This window comes from Neofelis nebulosa, chromosome 3 (genome assembly GCF_028018385.1).
Source record: "Neofelis nebulosa isolate mNeoNeb1 chromosome 3, mNeoNeb1.pri, whole genome shotgun sequence".
Lineage (NCBI taxonomy): Eukaryota > Metazoa > Chordata > Mammalia > Carnivora > Felidae > Neofelis > Neofelis nebulosa.
This window is the reverse complement of record NC_080784.1, coordinates 185,927,248-185,945,895: the sequence shown is the minus strand read 5'-3', so window position 1 is coordinate 185,945,895 and position 18,648 is coordinate 185,927,248. Positions and strand designations below refer to the sequence as shown.

The following is an 18,648-nucleotide window of genomic DNA, read 5'->3' as shown; positions in this document are numbered from 1 at the left end:
GGTTGGTGAATACAAGGAGATCTGGGGAGAGTGGTGCATTCAGAGAGTGGGAGAGAGAGAGAGAAAGAGAGAGGGTGGGGGCAGATATGGAAGCTCCAAGCCCTTTCCCCATACCTTACCCTTTGTATCCATTTGGCTGTTCCCGAGTTATATCCTTGTATGTGATAAGCTGGTGAGCTAGTAATTAAATGGTTCTCTGAGTTCTGTGGGCTGCTCTAGGAAATTAATCAACCCCAAGTCAGAGTTCTTGGAACCCCCAACCTATAGCTGGTCGGCGGGTCAAAGGTGATGAGGGATAGAAGCAGAAACATGTTCCCCTTTAGCCCAGAAGGCTGACCTATATAAACCTGCACGGTTCTGATTAGGATCAAATATGTGCCGGGTGCTATGTTCTTGAAGGGCCTCATGACTGCCTGTCTAGGTCACCGATAGCTGATATTGAACTGAATGATAAGCACCAGAGAAATCTTGAGAAAAGGGTTTTATGGGCAGAAATCCGAAGAAAACATTGGTGATCTAATACCCGCTGCGTGTCCCCTCTCCTTTGAGCACTAAAGCTCTGACGTCCAGCTCCATACAGCAAAAGTGCCGCCCTCCTGCTCAAGAACTCTCTCTTCCTTTCTTGGCTGTTGTGCTGGATGCCCCGGCGACAGAAGCACAGGTGATAAACCGGGGTTTGCAATCGACTTCGAACGTGGGGAGGGCGTAGGGGTGCAGTCTGGTAGGGCTGAGCCCTTAACCTGTGGAATCTGATGCCACCTCCACATCAGAATTGAGTTACACTGTAGGACATGCAGCTGAGGTCCCAGAATTACTTGGGGGGGGTGGAGGGGTGGTGGGGCCACAGGAGAACTGGGTGCAGCATCTTATTATGACCGCGTCTACTTCTTCTGGGTCTCTGGGTGGGGACCTCCACCTGCATGACCTACACCCATGACCTACAGCTCTCACGGACACTTCTAGGGTATCTTCATCTGTCTCCTTCTCCGTCTCCCTCTGTATCTCGCCAGCCGTCAATCCACCCTCTTTGCAGAAAGACATAAATGGTGGGCTCTCTCATCGCCAGTCACTAACCGAGATTCTCAGGCACTGGGCAAAGCCTCTGATTTGAGGAACAGGAATCCAAACCCGCAAGTGGGTTCCTGGCGGTGGCGGTGAGAGGGAAAAATGGTCACTGCCGTCCTCTGTCTCCTGGACCTGAGTATTCTTTCTTGGGCACAGAGTGGCATAGTTTGGTTGGTGACTCGGTGCGTGCATGACGTTCTGAAGGACAGAACCCCAACCGCACGGGGGGCTTCTCTGAGCTGGCGCCTTAGCGGAGCCATTAATAGTTCCTTCCAGGTGATACAGGGTATGGTAGAAACAGTGGGTCTCGTGGCTGTGCCCCCACTGCCGGAACCTCTTCGCCACAAATCGGTTCCTTAAACTGAAGCATCGACGTGCTGGATGGTGGCACTGGTAAGTGGTACTGTGGGCGGGGCAAGCAAACCTCTGTCTGGCAGAAGCTTTGAGTCAGAGAGGACAAACGGCCACCCGTTCCAGGGCAAAGAGACCTGAGGAAACCCACGCTGTCACCAAGGTCCCCTAATGTCACTGCATCATCTATATTTCAGAACCACTTTTGGGACCAGTTGTCTTAGCCTAGGTTCCCTCGAAAACCGGAGTCAGAGACCATAGCCTGCAGGCAGAGAGCTTATTTTGTGAAACGATCCCCGCCCCCCCCCCCCCCCCCCCCAAAATCAGTAGCGGGAGACTGGGAATGGTGTGCACAGTAAAGGGGGAAAGCCGTGTGAACGTGCGCCGTAAAGCTGATCGCTGCAGTGGGCAAGTGGGGTTCATCCCACTGCGCACCATCCCGAGAACCAAGTAGAACACAACTGGAAATGTTGCTGGGGCGGGGAGAGATAGCACTGATCCCTCCCCTGTTGGCCAAGAGGTCACGGGATTCCCTTGTAGCGATTCCAATCAAGACTCATTGGTTCATCATTGTAGATAACCCTCTGGAGCACCTTAGATGTGGTAACTGTGTTTTTGTTTTTTGTTTTTTTTTAATATATGAAATTTATTGTCGAATTGGTTTCCATACAACAGCCAGTGCTCATCCCAAAAGGTGCCCTCCTCAATACCCATCATCCACCCTCCCCTCCCTCCCACCCCCCATCAACCCTCAGTTTGTTCTCAGTTTTTAACAGTCTCTTATGTTTTGGCTCTCTCCCACTCTACCCTTTTTTTTTTTTTTCCTTCCCTTCCCCGTGTTTTAAAAAGGTGACCACCTTGGTCCTCTGTGATTCCCATAGGGAAAGGGGTGCCGGGAAAGCCCCAGGGCAGGGGTGTAGCTGAGGTCAGGTGCTGTCACGTGGCTCCTGCCCCAGGTGGCTGTTACAGCAACAGCCAAAGTAAACAGGGGGCGGAGAGGAGGGACCTTGGTGCCACATGGATACAAAATGTTGCATTGCTAACCTAGTTAATTACCCAATGTAACACTTTGGGTTACATTTCATTCTGTTACGTCTTATTTAATACAATACTTTTCATTCTGTTACGTCTTATTTAATACAATAAAATATAATGTGCAAAATATATAACATATACAATAAAGTATCATATTTTATTATATTTGGAAATAGCATAGATTTTCTCACTTGGCTAGGATTTTGGGGTGTGCCTGGTGATTGCCAAGAAACTGACCATTTGCCAATTAAATGTATTAAACATACGTGAAGCTAAATAATTCAAGAGACAAAATTATAAGAATCTTTAATTTTTTTTTTTTTTTTTTTTTTTTTTTTTTTACTGCAGAACCATGTTTCTTTAACGTGGGATGTGGGTATTTGATATGAACGTGGGGCATGGCCTCCCAGAAGAATGAGTACCTAGGGCCTAGGACGTCTTACAATTGTTCCGGGTGGGAAGGGGGAGACGAGAAAATACGTTTCTGAATCTGCTCTGAACGCATAGCTGTCCTGCTGTCCTGTGCCCCATGTCCGTTGGTGAGAAGCCCAACTTAGTTCCCATCCCTTCCATCACCAAGTCAAGAAATTTTCTTTTGGCTTCAACCCGGAAAATTTTCTGCCCCCTTGAGACAGAAGGTCCTAATAGGCCATCACACACGTCACACATCCATAAAACACCTATTTCTTGAGTCCCTGTACCGGCCGGGACCTAGGCTAGGAGCTGGGGGGTGAGGGCGGGTGGGTGGTATGTGAGAGATGATGGCACTGTTCTCAGGAACCTTGAGTTCTAGGGTGAGACAGTAAGACCCAGGTGCTGGCTCCCTCCCCTCCCCCACCCCCAAGGGCTACCCTTTGTCATGGGGCTGTTCATCCTCTGAAACCCCAGACCCACCCTTCCCTTTCCCTATGGAAAACACAGTTACCACATCTAAGGTGCTCCAGAGGGTTATCTACAATGATGAACCAATGAGTCTTGATTGGAATCGCACCCAGCAAAGTGACCTCTGCTGCCACTTTCTCAGGGGAGGCAGGGACGCGGGGGGGGGGGGGGGGGGTCTCCACTCCTCCATGACAATGCTCCGTGGGGCTGCACAAAGCCATCAGACTCTTCAGAGAAACCGGGTAATTAGGACTCATGGAGCTAAGCGGAGAGGAATTGAAAATGATGCATGAAGGCAGTCCCCGCACTAATACAAGAGAAAACACAGAACATAGCTTACTGGGGACCCACACTGGCACGCTCTAGGTCCACGTTTTCCTTTCCTGTCGGCTGATGTGTCCTCTTGTGTAAGTCTCCAAAAAAGGAAGGAAGAGCCAGCCTTTTGGCTGGGTCCTGGACCCACCCTCCACCCCTACTCCCCACCCCACAAGACACACGGTTCTTTCAGGTGATACGGCAGGTGTGCCTCCTCACATAATGCAGGTTTTTGAAGAGTCGGCACTCCACAGCCAGACTACCTGGGTTCCTTGCTAGCTGGATGACCTTGGGTGATTTCCTTAACCTCTCCCAGCCTCAGTTTCTTCATCCGTGAGATGGGGATAATAACAGGACTTCTGGGGGGGGGGGTTGTGACGATTATTTGAGGTCACGCGTGTGACCTCTGTTCTGTTGGTTCCTCAAACACGCCAGGAGGTTTCCACCTCTAGGCCCTCGGACCTGCTGTTCCTTCTGCCTGGTTTGCTCTTCCCAGATCTTGGCGTGGCTGTCTCCCTCAGGCGTGCACAAATAGCAGCTCTCAAAGATGACCACCCTAATGAATCTCTCTCCCCCAGCCCCCGAGTTAATTCACTCTTTGTTGCACTTCCTGTTTAATTTTCTACGTAGTACTTACCACTCCTGCATTTGTGACCTTGGGTGTTGCCTCAGCCTCCCACTAGCAGGCCAGACCCCAGAGAGGGGAAAACTGTCTCATTTCACCCCTGTATTCCCAGGGCCTGTTACGGCCCCACAGATATTCACTGGATGAATTTGTGGAATGAATGAGGCTATATATATGGTGGCTGCCCAGCAGGTCACTGGGTGGGATGGGGAGGTGCGGGGGAGGGGACTTGGGCAACCCTGCCAGGGAGAAGTTGTCCAAGAGGCAACTCTTAAGCACGCACACACAAAACACACCTGTTCCCGAGGAAAAAACACCTAATTCTCCGAGACTCTAAATCTGTTTTCAAGGAGGAGGAATCTTTCCTGGGCTACAGCATAGTGTGCCCACCTGTCCCTGAACGGACTGGGCTTTCTGTGGTTCTGTGAGGCAGGGGCCGCTCTGACCAGTCTGGAGAATCAGTCACCGGACGTGGGGTCAATCAGCATATAAAAATCAGGGCCCATTTCAGGACCATCGACTTCTTGGTGGCCGTTCCTGAGCCACCTGAGTCTTGGAAGAATCTTGGAAATTAAGAATGTGTGTGAGTGTATGTGTCTGTGCCTTTTCTTTCTGGGGAAATTTTATTTATTGGACCACACTTCCTTCTGATATGCAGCAGGAATAGTGTGAAGGGATCTATTTCTCTGCAAGCGCCCCTCCATGACAGATCAGATGTTTTTTTTTTAAAGTATAGTAAATTCTCTCTCTCTCTCTCTCTCTCTCTGTCTCTCTCTCTCAGGGAAAGGAAGATGGGCTTCCTGGCATATCCTCATAAGCAGGCTGTTGCACCTGCCAGACTTCCAAATCTCTCCATTTCTGGGCCTGAGTGTCTTCAGGAGACACATTCAGACCCAATTTGCTTTTTTTCCAAACTCACGGACTGTGAAGGGGTAGCCATAAAACCCAGCAGAAACAGCACAACATAATTTATTGATAGGAAATCTCCTTGAGCTCTAATTTATAATCTAAGCCTTTAAAACGCTTCATCCAAGACAGTTTGTACTCGTTCTTTTTGAAAATGAAATCGTACTGCCAAGTCTTTTTAACCGATCCTGTTTCCATAATTTTCTGCGAACGTTGTAAGTTTCACATGCGCTTAGTTAAAATGTCAACGTACTCAGGTAAAGGTAGTGCTACGTTTTGGCCAGTAGATGGCAGCAAGTTCGAACTCGGCCTGGGAACTAGATTTTCTCGTTCCACGCGGTAGAGGATGCGGCCCCGGAAGCACAGACAAGGCTCACAGGCAAATGAACTGGGTAAAAGCAGGATCCACACGTGGCCTCCGGTCCTCATCTTGATGAGCGTCTTTCTAAAGTCCATCCACACCACTATGCTTTATGACATTCATCGAATGCCCACATCATGCTAGGCGGGGTGGTCGTGGCAGGTGGGATCTCTGCCATGCTGAAGGTGTGTTTCAGCATGATTACTTAGCTTATTCCAAAACAGATGGTCTCTAAGTGATTTTTTTTTTGTACGTTTATTTATTTTGCGAGAGAGAGAGAGCACGCGCGCAAGTGAGCCGGGTAAGAGTACAGAAAGGGGGAGAGGGAGAACCCCAAGCAGGCTTCGCACTGTCAGCGCAGAGCTGGGAGCAGGGATCGAACTCAGGAATCGCGAGATCGTGACCCGAGCCCAGATCAAGAGGCAGTCGCCTCACTGGCTGCCCCCCGCCCCCCCCCCCATCCCTCTAAGTGATTTTTAATAGCGGGTGTATTGAGATGCAAAGCAAAGGTGTTACAGGGCGGTAAGCGAGGCATTCTTGTTTCAGCCCACCGGACAGGCCCGAATGAGTACAGTCACCAAGAATGAACAGCAGGTATCGCGCCTCACTGAAGTAAGTTCTGCGCCCATAGGAGAAGAAAATTTAGTTTCTGGACAGTTTGATCATATCTTAGAAATGAACAACCAAATTTTTTGGCACCCCGGGCTCTGAGTTGATTGATGAACCATGAGCATAGATGGGCCTGGAGAATGTTGGATGGTGTAGGGGGAATCGGTCCTGTGAGACGTCTGTCTTTAACGTTTGTTTATGTGGTTGGTGACTCAGCAATGAGGCTGCCTTCCAGCCATTCAGCATCCTGTCCTGCTGTGTTTCCTCAGGCCTAGCAGGGAGCCAGGAGGATTGCAGGGGAGAGACGGTGTCTCTCACAAGGAGCTAGGACACTGGTGGGTGAGCCAGCCAGGCTCATGTTGCCATTTGGTGCGATGCTACTAGACCAGCCCGAGCCCAGCTGATTGGTCCAGCATGGACATCTAATGGGGTGGTTGTCCATTCACTGGGGACTCAGCTAGGAGTAGCAGGTGTTCAAAGCATGACAACCAGAATGGGTTACTGGGGATGTGCAGAGGCCCAGGCAGCAAGCAGCAGAGGGAGAGGATTGGAGTCCATGTGTTTGGAACAGTATAAAGGAGATGGAACCTTGGAATGGAGCAAGTTCAAACCATCCCAACTGTTCCTTTGATGAGAATCACCCAGGATGAGGGGCTTGGGTTGTGCTTATTTTTTTTTTTAATTTTTTTTAACGTTTATTTATTTTTGAGACAAAGAGAGACAGAGCATGAACGGGGGAGGGTCAGAGAGAGAGGGAGACACAGAATCTGAAGCAGGCTCCAGGCTCTGAGCCATCAGCACAGAGCCTGACGCGGGGCTTGAACTCACGGACCGCGAGATCGTGACCTGAGCCGAAGTCGGCCGCTTAACCGACTGAGCCACCCAGGCACCCCTGCTTATTAAATATACAGATGACTTGGCCTCTCTTCCAGAAACTCTGATTCAGTGGGCCTGGGGTGTGAGTTTCTTTATTTCTAACAAGCTCTCACAGCATACGTGGTGGGCTAGTCCTTGGATGACAGTTTGAGTAACAAGGGCTTAAAGTCTCTTTCAGTGGGAAATTCTACAATGGGTTCGTGTCTCTGGAACAACTCTTGTTTGTATGTAGTACAGAAAAGAATTTGATCACCACCGTTTCTGTAGGACTATCCTATGGCATCCTTGTGCTGGGCTCTATCTCACTTAATTCTCTCAACAGCCAACCTTATGATCTTCTTATAATTTCCACTGTACAGAAAATGAAAGTGAGGATCAGAGAGGTTAAGTAACTTACCCAAGGTTGAACAGGTAACAGCTGAAGGATTTGAGATTCAAACCAACATCAGACCGGTCCAACACTCATTGGTGAATTAAACTAATTCACTAATCCAAAAAGAACTAAATATATCTACGAACTTAGCACCGTACGAGGCGTTAGGACACAAGAGAAGGAAAACAGGGGAGGCACTGGTGTTCAGGGAGCTTGTAGTTTAGCAGGAGGGGTGATGTTGAGATGGGAAATGACAGTGAGTGAAAACAGATCCCCAAACTGCCACCTGTCGCTGCGCCCATTGCTGCCACCCTGGTCCGTGCCTCCCTCAACGATCTCGGCCCCTCACTGGGGACACTCTTCCCCAGATCTTTACATGGCTGGCCCCTTCCTGTTATTCAGTTTCAGCTTCAACGTTGCCTGCTCCGTGAGGCGGTGCGTTGCACAGTGGGCCGAAGGGCGGACTGTGGCCCCCAAGACCCGGCCCGTATCCAACTCCTCCACTCTCCAGCTCTGTGATGTAGGGAGAGTTACTTTGCTTCTCTGAGCAGAGGCGTGCTTATCTGTCAAAGGGGAATGATAGTACCTGCCCCATCGGGTTGCCGTGAAGCTTAAATGAGAGGATGAGAATTAAATGAGAAGTCCTTACAATAGTGTCTGTCACAAGGCAAGCAGCATGGAAGCTTCTGCCTCTCTTATCCCCTAACCACCTGATCTCATTGTAACGCATCCTGTTATCCGTGTGTATCATGTCGTCCTGTTTTGTTTCCTTCACAGTCCTTACGACCGAACAACCATGTGTTTATTTACTTGTGTGTTGTCTGTCTCTCCACCTGCAGAATCTAACCAGGGAACCGGGGCATTGTCTGTGCTTCATGTCTCCAGGTCCTGGAGCGGGGCTTGGCACATAGAAGGTTCTCAACAACTCTTCACTAAAGGAATGAATGCGCGAACACGGCGTCTGGGTCCCCTGGCAGAAAACGTAGCTGTGTTCTCGAGCCCAGGCCAAGGTAGTCAGGAACGGCTGCCTTCTAAGCATCATGATTTCGACCCAATCATGTGCTTTATCTGCGACCCGCAAGCTACAGCCTTTGCCATTAAGAACAGATGATGGAAAGAAATAGATGGGCTTTGTTGGCCCCCATTGACCCCTTCCTTGAGTAGTTTGAGCCTTCCCGGAAAATCTTTAAGGGATTTAAGCCTGGAAGGCAAAACTCAAAGAACATGTAGCTATCGAAGTTTTGGGCCAGCAGTCTGTGTTGGATCATGTTGGTCTGTGTCATACCCTTGACATTATATTTAAACATGGATTTTTATATTTAATAAACACGAGGGCCCTGAGAGATTCTCTGGAGCCTTCTGCCAACATTAATCATCTTCCTGAACACATGCTGCCATTTGGACTGGGGATCTGGCCAAACTTTAAGGGAGGGTGTGGAGGAAGAGAAGTCCTCATACACTCAGCTGGATTTGCCAACCCGTGCTTCAACTTTTTCAGGGCAAATGATAGAATGAAACACATGCCTAGCTTTGCCAAGCCCTTCTTTCAGTATTTCGAGCCTTTTCCCCCCTAAATCAGGTACATGTCGGGGTCTGCCCCGCCTTAGCCTGCTAGGACTGTGATGTCAGGAGACCTAAAAAAAGTTCTCCCAGTCTGTAAATGCTTTCCTCAGCCGCTAGCTGATCCCTGCGATCCTAGTAGCAAAGTCCTTCTTTCACAAAGAGACGGTCCTTTGAAAAGCACATACATTTGGGAGGGGCAGCCATTTTAGGTTAGAAGACTTTGATCGATTGAGGGAGAAGACAGAGGAGAAAGGAGGAGAGACACATAGAGGGAGGTGGTAGGCAACACGGAAAGGGTGGTGTGTCAGTCAGCTATCGGTACAGTAGTGTTGTGTAACAAATCATTAGAAACTCAGTGACATAGGTTAAGCATTTGTTTCTTGCTCAAGTAAGTGCCTGTTGGTCAACTTGGATTCAGCTGATCTGTGCTCAGCTCTGCTAATCTTGGTTCTAGATCTGCCCCTGTGTCCATCATCTCTCTTGGATGAGCTGGAAACCGAGGAGCAGATGGAAACACCCAATGCTTCTTCAGTCTTAGGCTTGAAACCTGCTCACTATCGCTGTCCCCCCTCCCAAATTCTTTTGGCCAAGGCAAGTCACATGGTCAGTCCTAATATCTACAGGGCAGGGAAGTACACGCTTCCCGTGGAGGGGACAGTGGTGTCGAGAGAAAGGATATTTGCCGAACAATAACTTGACCTTCTTCGGGCAGCCTGGGTGTTGAAGGCAGCCCTTTACTGACCTCACCATGTGCCTTACGTGGCGCTGATCCCTTTCGGTTTTACTGGGTTCTCACACAATTAGGACATTGAATCCCAAGTGGCGCTCAGGGTCTTTGAGGCATGTTACCTTCTCATGCACCATAATTTTATTCTGCAAAGGACTCCCCTCTCCTCACGGTTCCTCCCCTTTCTACCACTCACCGCACACGCCAGGACCCCAGGCCCCACTTCTCTATTGCTTTGCGCTAAAGTGGATCAGATTCTTTGTCCCTCTCTAGGCCTTTTTATTACTGCTTCAGACCCTGAGGGCCAGGGTGAGGGCAACACCACCACCCTCCCCAATAAAAAAAAAAAACAAAAACCAACCATTGTTGAGGATAGCAGAATTTCTCAAACTTTCCCCGATCCCCTGTAAGAAGGTCAGGCAGTAGAGTTTCCGACTCACTTGGATGAGATTATCTTTCCCACCAGAAATTCAATAATAAAGGTTACTTTCATAGTTAATAAGTGTAATTCATTATTGCCAAGGTAAAGATAAGAAACTGACAGATCAACACGGACCACATCAGGCCTAAACGCCTCTTCTCGTGTGCCCCGCAGCACGCCTGCACAGAGCCTCTCACCTTTGGCTTCGATATTGCAATGTGCCAACAGCATGGCACCCATTTAGGTAACCAGTGGGTGAGACCAGTATGTCTACTGCCCATCCCAGACCCTAGTCTATCAGCGGGATCCAGTTCACATCATGAAAACTCACCCAGTGGGGGAGAGTCCTGCCTGACGCCTGGCAGGGGCAGGGCTTTCCTCCTGTGACCTCCTCTCCTTCTCCAACAGCAGCCCAACGTTCTTGCACTACTTGGTGGTTGGGTGAGAAAGGAGGGTGAGGTCACGCTGTTTACCAGTAAGTCACTGGGGAGTGAGGGAGCCTCAGAAGGAAGGAACAGCAACATTGGCTTTCCAGTGTTTTGGGGAATGAGAGCCTGGTGAGTCCACCTTTCAGGTTTTAGGGGGTGGGGTAGGGAAAACGATATAACTATCCCATGGGATCCATATCCATCTGGGCTTTTGTTCAAATGGCTTGGGGGCTGGTTGGTGTCATTCACACCCCTCTTGGGCAAGCTCTGTACAGAGGACACTGGAGTTCAAAGGGCACCAGGCCTGCCCTGCTGATGCTTTGGATTTAAGGGTGGAGACAGGAACGGCAAGCAAGGTTTGCAAATGCAAAGCAATGCTGCACAGAACCCTGTGAGGGGTCAGATGGTGCAGGTGGGGGTGCAGTGGGGGACTGTTAGGTGGAGGTGGATCAGATGGTGGGAGATCAGATGGTGGGGGTCAGAAGGTGGGGGTCAGATGGTGGTAATTAGACAGTAGGGGGTCCAATGGTGGGGGGTCCGATGGTGGGGGTCAGATGGTGGGGGTTCAGATGGTGGGGGTCAGATGGTTGGGAGTCAAATGGTGGGAGATCAGATGGTGGGGGTCAGATGGGGTGGTTAGACAGTAGGGGGTCAGATGGTTGGGGGGGTCAGATGGTGGGGGTCAGATGGTGGTGGTTAGACAGTAGGGGGTCTGATGGTGGAGAGTCAGATGGTGGGGGTCGGATGGTGGGGGTCAGATGGTGGAGGGGTCAGATGGTAGGGGTCACATGGGGGGGTCAGATGGTGGGGGTCAGATGGTGGTGGTTAGACAGTAGGGGGTCTGATGGTGGAGAGTCAGATGGTGGGGGTCGGATGGTGGGGGTCAGATGGTGGAGGGGTCAGATGGTAGGGGTCACATGGGGGGGGTCAGATGGTGGGGGTCAGAGAGTAGAGAGTCAGATGGCAGGGAGTCAAATGGTGGGGTCAGATGTCTACAGAAGATTCTTTTTCCTGCTTTTGACTACGTTACACCCTGATCAGTCCCAGCCTGTGACTCAGTTGCCCCACAGTGGCTCATGGGCAGAGGCCTTTGGTAAGATCAACAGGGATTCACACCTGAAGAACAGAAAGCTCCAGAGCAGAGATTCTGAAAGTGTATCCTATGAGCCGTGGCATAAATATCACCTGGGAAGTTTGTGAATAATGAATATGCCCGAGCCCCACACCAGCCCCCAGGGATGAGGCCCAAGAATCTGAATTTGTATCCAACTCTTCCCATGTTCTCTTACAAATGAACACTTAAGAACACTTTCTTCCTTTTACTTTTTTACCAGCGTGTCCATGCAATATTGCCTTGGGCTGGGAAAGTGGCACCATCTATCCAGTTATAAGGACTTACACTTTCAGAGGGCAGGGTAGGGTAGCATCTGGGAGCTGAGAATAGCAAATGCCAACCCGCTGTGTCTGTGACCTGTGTATATGTCAGGAGTGTGACCTGTGACTTATTTTCTTCTATGGGCACAGGGGTAGGCCCGTCTGTCACTGGAAGCTGGCCCCCCCTTATGCTCATGCTTCCCATGTATTAGTCCGCAGCCAATTGTTCTCTGGCTGCATCACTTCTTGCACTTCAAAGAATTTGCCAGAAGACTGAGGCACTCACTCAGTTCCCTACAGGGGACTCTGTTTTCCCTAAGGGACTTCCTTTGGTGGGTCCTAGTCCTGCCCCTTGCTCGCTTATCCCTCTCTGAGTCATGTGTGTCTCGCGTGGGACCTCCTGCTCTGTCCTCATGAGTGATGCGGCTCTCGGAAGGTCTCTCAGTGTCTTACTCTCAACCTTAAAATGAGGTTAAGAATACCCACCTCAAGGATCTGTGAGGACAGGAAAGAGACATGTTCATTGAAACTGCATTCTGATGTAAGCTGAGCCACCAGAGGGTCATGCATTGACCTAATCCAATATGCATGCGTCCTAATCCAATATGGTGGGTGTCTTAACAGAAATGGGAAGTTTGGGTACGGAGACCTGAGCACAGGGAGAGCACCGTGTGAACACACAGGGAGAGATGGGGTGACACATTTACAAGCCAAGGACTGGAGCAGATTCTCCTTCTGCCACAAAAGGAACCAACTCTGCCAACACCTTCATCTTGGACTTCCAGCCTCCTGGACGTTGAGACAGGAAATTTCTGCTGTTTAAACCTCCAAAGCTGTGGTGCTTTCTCACAACAACCGTCACAGGCACAGCCACAAAGATTCTAAAGGGTTGGAGTCCCAGCAGGGGTCTTCAAACAGAGCTGTCTCTAATGGACGATGTAGGTCTGGCTCAGGACTGCCCCTGGGCTGTGATCTTGAGAGGAAACACATTGTGCCTTCTCGACTCAAACCAAGCGAAACGTGGCAGAAGGTAATATTTGAGGCAGACTTAGAGTATCACAACTGTCCCTACAGGGTAGACCCAGGAGTGTATTCAGAAGGGACAGACCCGAGTGTGTCTATTTTCGCTTCTGATCGGTATTCCCGCTGCTGGTGCTGTCTGTGCCCCCATCAGCCGTTCACGGCCACGCCTAAGGCTGAACCCCTGGAACTCAGCATCTTGATTTGCCAGCACTGTCTTTGCATGTACCGAGGAGCCCTGGATCCTGGTCAAACCCTTTTGTTTTCCCAACAGTAGCCTTGATTGATAAGGTGACACGTGTTGGGGGGAGAAACACCGTGGTAGGAAGAACAATGGCCCCACAAAGATGTCCACATCCTAATCTGCAGAGCCTGTGTGTGTTACCCAGGTGGACCGATGCCATCACAAGGGTCCTTAAAATTAGAGGGAGAAATGAGAGGCAGAGAAGGGGGGGGGGGTACCATGGAGGCCAGAGAGAGGGGGGCGGGGTTTCATGAAGCTAAAGCTGCTGGTCTTGCAAATGAAGAGGCCATGGGCCAAGGAAGGCAGATGGCCTCAAGAAAGCAGAAAAGGCGAGAAATGAGTTCTCCTCTAGAATTTCCAAAAGGAACAGTCCCACGGACACCTTGATCTTAGCCCATTGAGACCCATCTGGGACTCCGAGCTCAAGAACTAGAAGATAGTGAATATCTCATAGTGTGGCTTCAAGCCATTAAGCCTTTGGTAATTTGTTACAGCAGCAGCAGGAAGCCAATACAGCAGGGATTCTTGGACTTGACTCCAAATTAGGGCTGCAGGACTGGGACCAGCCAGAGACACATCACCCAGAGGCGCTCCTTTCCTTCTTCCCAAATTGGCTCAGCACCTATTATGCGCCCGTGTCTTCCATCGTCTCTGGGTGTGCAGTGCCCCACCCTGTTTGATTTCTCCTCTCCTAATCTCCTGACCTACCCCACGGCGTTCCCTGGATGCGGTTGCTAGCTGTAGCAAACAAAAATACCACGCAGCACGGGACACGCTTCTACTGAACCATTATTCATTGCGCATCTGAAATTCAAATGTTAGTGGCCTCTTGAATTTTATCTGGCAGTCTTAACCGGAAGGCGCCCAGGAAAACACCTGCTGAATTAGGTCTTGGGGTCCGTTGGCCCCAACCCAGGGCATTTTTCGGCTGGGCTCAAAATCCATCATTTGCCCATCTCATTCATTTATCCCCCGACCAGCTGTTTTCTGATCACAGCTGCTGCTTCTGTGCTTGAGGGATGAAATGAGAGCCCAAGGGGGAAAGACAGAGCGGTTGAGGGGCGGGAAGAGGTCTGGGAGCAGGTGCAAGGACTTAGCCCAAGCTCTCAGGGGCTCTGGCTGGTGCCCATGGAAGACCATTTCTGAGGCTCCATCTTCTCTGACCAGCTAGGGCTGGTTCTGGGCCGTGGGCAGGAGCTGGGCTCTGTGCCCTTCAGGGAGGGAGATGTGTTAGTCAGCTAGGACCGCCATGACAAAATATAGACTGGCTGCCTTAGACAGCAGAGATTCATTTTCCCACAGTTCTGGAGGCTGAACGTCCAAGATCAAGGTGCCGGCAGAGTCGGTTTCCCCTGAGGCGTCTCTGTGGCTTTGCTGACGGCTGCCTCTTGCTGCCTCTTCACGTGGTTGTCTCCTGCGCTCCCACATTCCTGGTGTCTGTCTGTCTGTCTGCGAGGCTCGTCTCCTCTTCCTACAAGGATACCGGCCACGTTAGATTAGGGTCTCCCCCAAATGGCCTAATTTTAACTTCGTCACCTCTTTAAAGGCCCTATCTTCAAACACGGCTGCCTTCTGAGGTACCAGGTGTTAGGATTTCAATATATAACTTTCACGGGGACACAGTTCAGGCCCCAACAGCATGATGGACAGACCGCTCCAGGGTTTCCTCCCAGCTAAATGCTCTGATCCATGGGGAGGGTCTGTGTGTTCCTCACCAGAGGGCCTCCGCCACACCAGGGGCTTCTCCTCCGCGTAGTAAACGTGAGTTGTATGAACCAGTGGCCGAGATCCTGGCCGCACAACAGCCGGAAGAGGCACTCTGGTTGCTGCTGGAGGGTGGAACTGATGCCATGCAAAGCCCGGGGGGAGGGGCCTCCTGAAACCTCGCATGGGGACTGAGGAGGTTGGGACAGACCTTGGGTCAAGGGGTTGATCCTCCCGCGGGAGATTCGGAGACTATGAAATCACAGTCCTCTAAATGCAGGGGTAGAACCTGGTTGGGGCCTTTAATTTTCAGCTGGGAAGACTGGAAATCTCCAGGCATCCCAGCTGGCTTGAGGGGCGGTGTGATGGCTGCCCGGACAGGCCGGCCTGGGAAACTGGCTCTTAAATGGGGCAGGGCGTTGTTCTGATGTAGGAGAGACAAAACCCCCAGGCCCCGGTCAGACACCCTGGAGCAATGAATGCATCTCTGGCAGGAAACCACCCAGGGACGGTCTGGTGGCATGGGTCTGATGCGCCGGAAGATTGCATGAAGGCGCTTGTAATTGAGAGCCTCACGGAAAGCGGTCTGCTCATTTGGCAAAGCCAAGGGCGCAGCAAGTCTGGGAGTGAAGGCCCTGAACTTGTGAGGCCAAGCTTTATTCAAGTCACTGGCTAGTCCTGAGGGAAGACAGGCTGATACAGTGCAGGTCCTGGGATAATAGATTGTTAGTCCCAGAATGGAGCCAAATTAGTGGTTTTCAAACCAGGTTCCGTGGAACCCAAGGTGTTCCGCTAAAATTTCAGAGAAGTGTCTCAAAGTCCCATTCCTTCACCTGGAACAATATACCATCATCCCTTTCCTATTTGGGCCTCCCAACAGAATTGCTTGGGGAAAAAGCAAGAGGTTTCTCTGGGTTAAAATTTAGAAATTTTAATTAGTAATTTAGTAATTTAGTCTAAATATTTTATAGATAAGGGATTCATTCATCAAACACGTTTTGAAGACCTTCAGGTATGATGCTCTGTGCTAGATTTGGGGGCTGTTTGTTGTTGAAGTGTAATGCAGTAAAAACCGACCAAAGGGGCGCCTGGGTGGCTCAGTCGGTTAAGCATCCGACTTCGGCTCAGGTCATGATCTCACGGTCCGTGAGTTCGAGCCCCGCGTCGGGCTCTGTGCTGACGGCTCAGAGCCTGGAGCCTGTTTCAGATTCTGTGTCTCCCTCTCTCTCTGACCCTCCCCCGTTCATGCTCTGTCTCTCTCTGTCTCAAAAATAAATAAACATTAAAAAAAAAAAAAAAAAAAAAAAAAAAAACCAACCAAGAAGTCCAGAAACCCCAAGCCTATTTCCCCTTACATTTCCTTGGTGTCTCAGTCTATGTAGCTGCTATGACAAAAATACCATAGACTGGGCAGCTTCAAAAACAAACGTTAATTTCTCACGGTTCTGGAGACTGAGAAGTCCAAGATTAAGGTGAATCAGCAGATTCAGAACCACTTCCTGGTTCGTAAATAGCCGAGTGTCCTCACATGGTGAAAAAGACACAGGAGCTCTCTAGGGTCTCTTCTGTAAGGGTGCCAATCCCACTCACCAGGGCTCTGCCCTCACGACCCGATCACCTCCCAGAGACCCCACTTCCAAACACCATCACGCTGGGGCTTAGATTTCAACACATGAATTTTGAGAGGACACAAACATTATGTATATAATGATTGGCTAGAACCTGTGATGTGTTCAAATCGGCCTTTATTGGCCTGCAAGAGGCAATTGTTAAATTTCCAGGAAACTGGGTGATAAATACCAAAGTGCATCACTTCCTAATTATTTTACTACACTTAGCTATTATCTACACTTTTGATGTTATTGTGTTGGCCCGGTGAAGATACTATAAAATGGCGTGCTACCGCACATCTTCTCCAAGTCCCACGTTCAATAATGTCTCACTGGTAACCTGACATTGGCTATGGTGGGATAAATGGCACCATGGAATCAGCAAACTTGCTACAAATTAAGGCGCTTGTGTGTGTGTATGTGTGTGCGTGTGTGCGCGCTTGTGTGTGTGTGTGTGTGTGTGCGCGTGTGTGTGTGTGCGTGTGTGCGTGCTTGTGTGTGTGTGTTTTACCTGGAGGGCACCTTGTTAAACATGACTGCTGAGAACAGAGACACAGTTACCCGCAGTTAGCCCTCAACCAATAACCAACAAAAGAGAAGGAGTTGGCCGTGTTTAGCATAGCTCAACCATGATTTACTCCTTAGAACTGGGCTTTTCCCCCCCTGGACATAACACCATCACTGCCTGTATATGAGGAGCAGGTGGGGGAATGAGGTTTTGTTGGACAACTAAAGGTATACAAAGGCAGTGTTATGGGAGCTCAGAGGAGGGAGAAATCCTTTCCACTGGAAGATTTTGGAGGTTTTTCAGAGCAGATAATGTGTGAGCCGACATGAAGAATGATGGGGTTTTATCAGGAAGCTAGAGAGAAAAGGAGCACATCACAAACAGGGGGAGGCACAAGTGCCGGGAGGTGCTTGAGGGAACAGCAAATCATTCTATTCTGAAAGGAAGAGCAGACTGACTGATAAGGAAGGAAGTCGGAAAGGAGGGTTGACTCAGTTGTTGGGGACTTTCATGCCAAGCTAAGGAAGTTGGGCTTTTAGGCAATGGGAGAGAGTGTTGAACTGCAGGGGGGAGAGAATTGGGGGTTGGGAGGCCAGTGGAACAGCTACTGTGGCTTTTGGGTTGATAAGTACACAGGTGGTTCTGACTGGAGTGTTCTCAATGGCGACTGGCTACACCAGCCAGACTGGGCTAATAATTGACCCAGATGTCTTAGATCTCACTAATGATGGCGAGCATTCTTTAAGTGCATCCTATTTGCCAGGTACACTTCACATGTAACACAAGTGTTGACAGATTTGGATCAGTCAGGAAATTGCTTTATTTTTTGGTTTCTGTCTTCGATCTCTATCTGCTGGATCGGCCACACCCCCCGGCCCCACACCCGCCATGATTGTCTCCCGCAGCTCCCCCACCTTTGCTGTCTCTTTCCTGTCTCTCTTTTTCTCTTCATTAGAACAACTTGATTTTTAGGTATTAAACACAATATAAATCAAACCTTTTCTCTCACATCCAGTTTATACCTTCCCTCTAAGTCAGACTGGTCCCAGGCAAGACATCCATCAGGAAAGAAGAAGCTGGTGGTCTATCCCCTCCCCCCTTCTCTTTCTCTCTTCCTTACTTCATCCCTTCTTGAGGATATCAGGAGGGGTAAGTGGTGAAACGGCAAAAGCGATGCTGTTTGTGGTTCTTCTCCAGTGGACCAATCAGCTTTGTCAGGTCAGACGTGCAAATGCTGGCTCTTTCCCTTGTGGGGCAGCGTGGTGGGTTTTCCAGAGCCTTCCACCCTCCTGGGATATACCCGTCCCCCCCAACCACCTTCTGTGGGGGACCCCCAATACTGCATGATTTTCTGAGGTCGGTGACGCATTCTCCAGCCAGCTCACATGACCCTTTGTGTCCCAGAACGAGCAAGCCTGGCTGTTCTCTCTGATATCTGCTGTGTCCCTGGATCCAGGCCCTCTTCCCTCTCTGCTATGGGCTGAATACTTGTGTTCTCTCGAAGTTCACATGTTGAAGCCCTAATCCCCAGTGTGAGGGGACTAGGAGGTGGGACCTTCAGAAGGTAATTGGGGCATGAGGGTGAGGCCCTCCTGAGTGGGATTCGTGCCCCTAGAAGAAGAGACAGAGAGTCCCTCTCCTTCACTTGGAT

At 50.1% G+C, this 18,648-nt stretch overlaps 1 long non-coding RNA gene across 1 annotated transcript in view; it reads left to right on the top strand.

The window, feature by feature from the left end:
* The first annotated feature begins 85 nt into the window (after positions 1 to 85).
* Positions 86 to 18,648, top strand: part of LOC131507726 (uncharacterized) — a 25,261-nt gene continuing 6,698 nt past the window's right edge. Inside the window, exon 1 of the long non-coding RNA XR_009259659.1 lies at positions 86 to 661. This is a non-coding gene — a long non-coding RNA (uncharacterized LOC131507726). The remainder of the gene's footprint in view (positions 662 to 18,648) is intronic.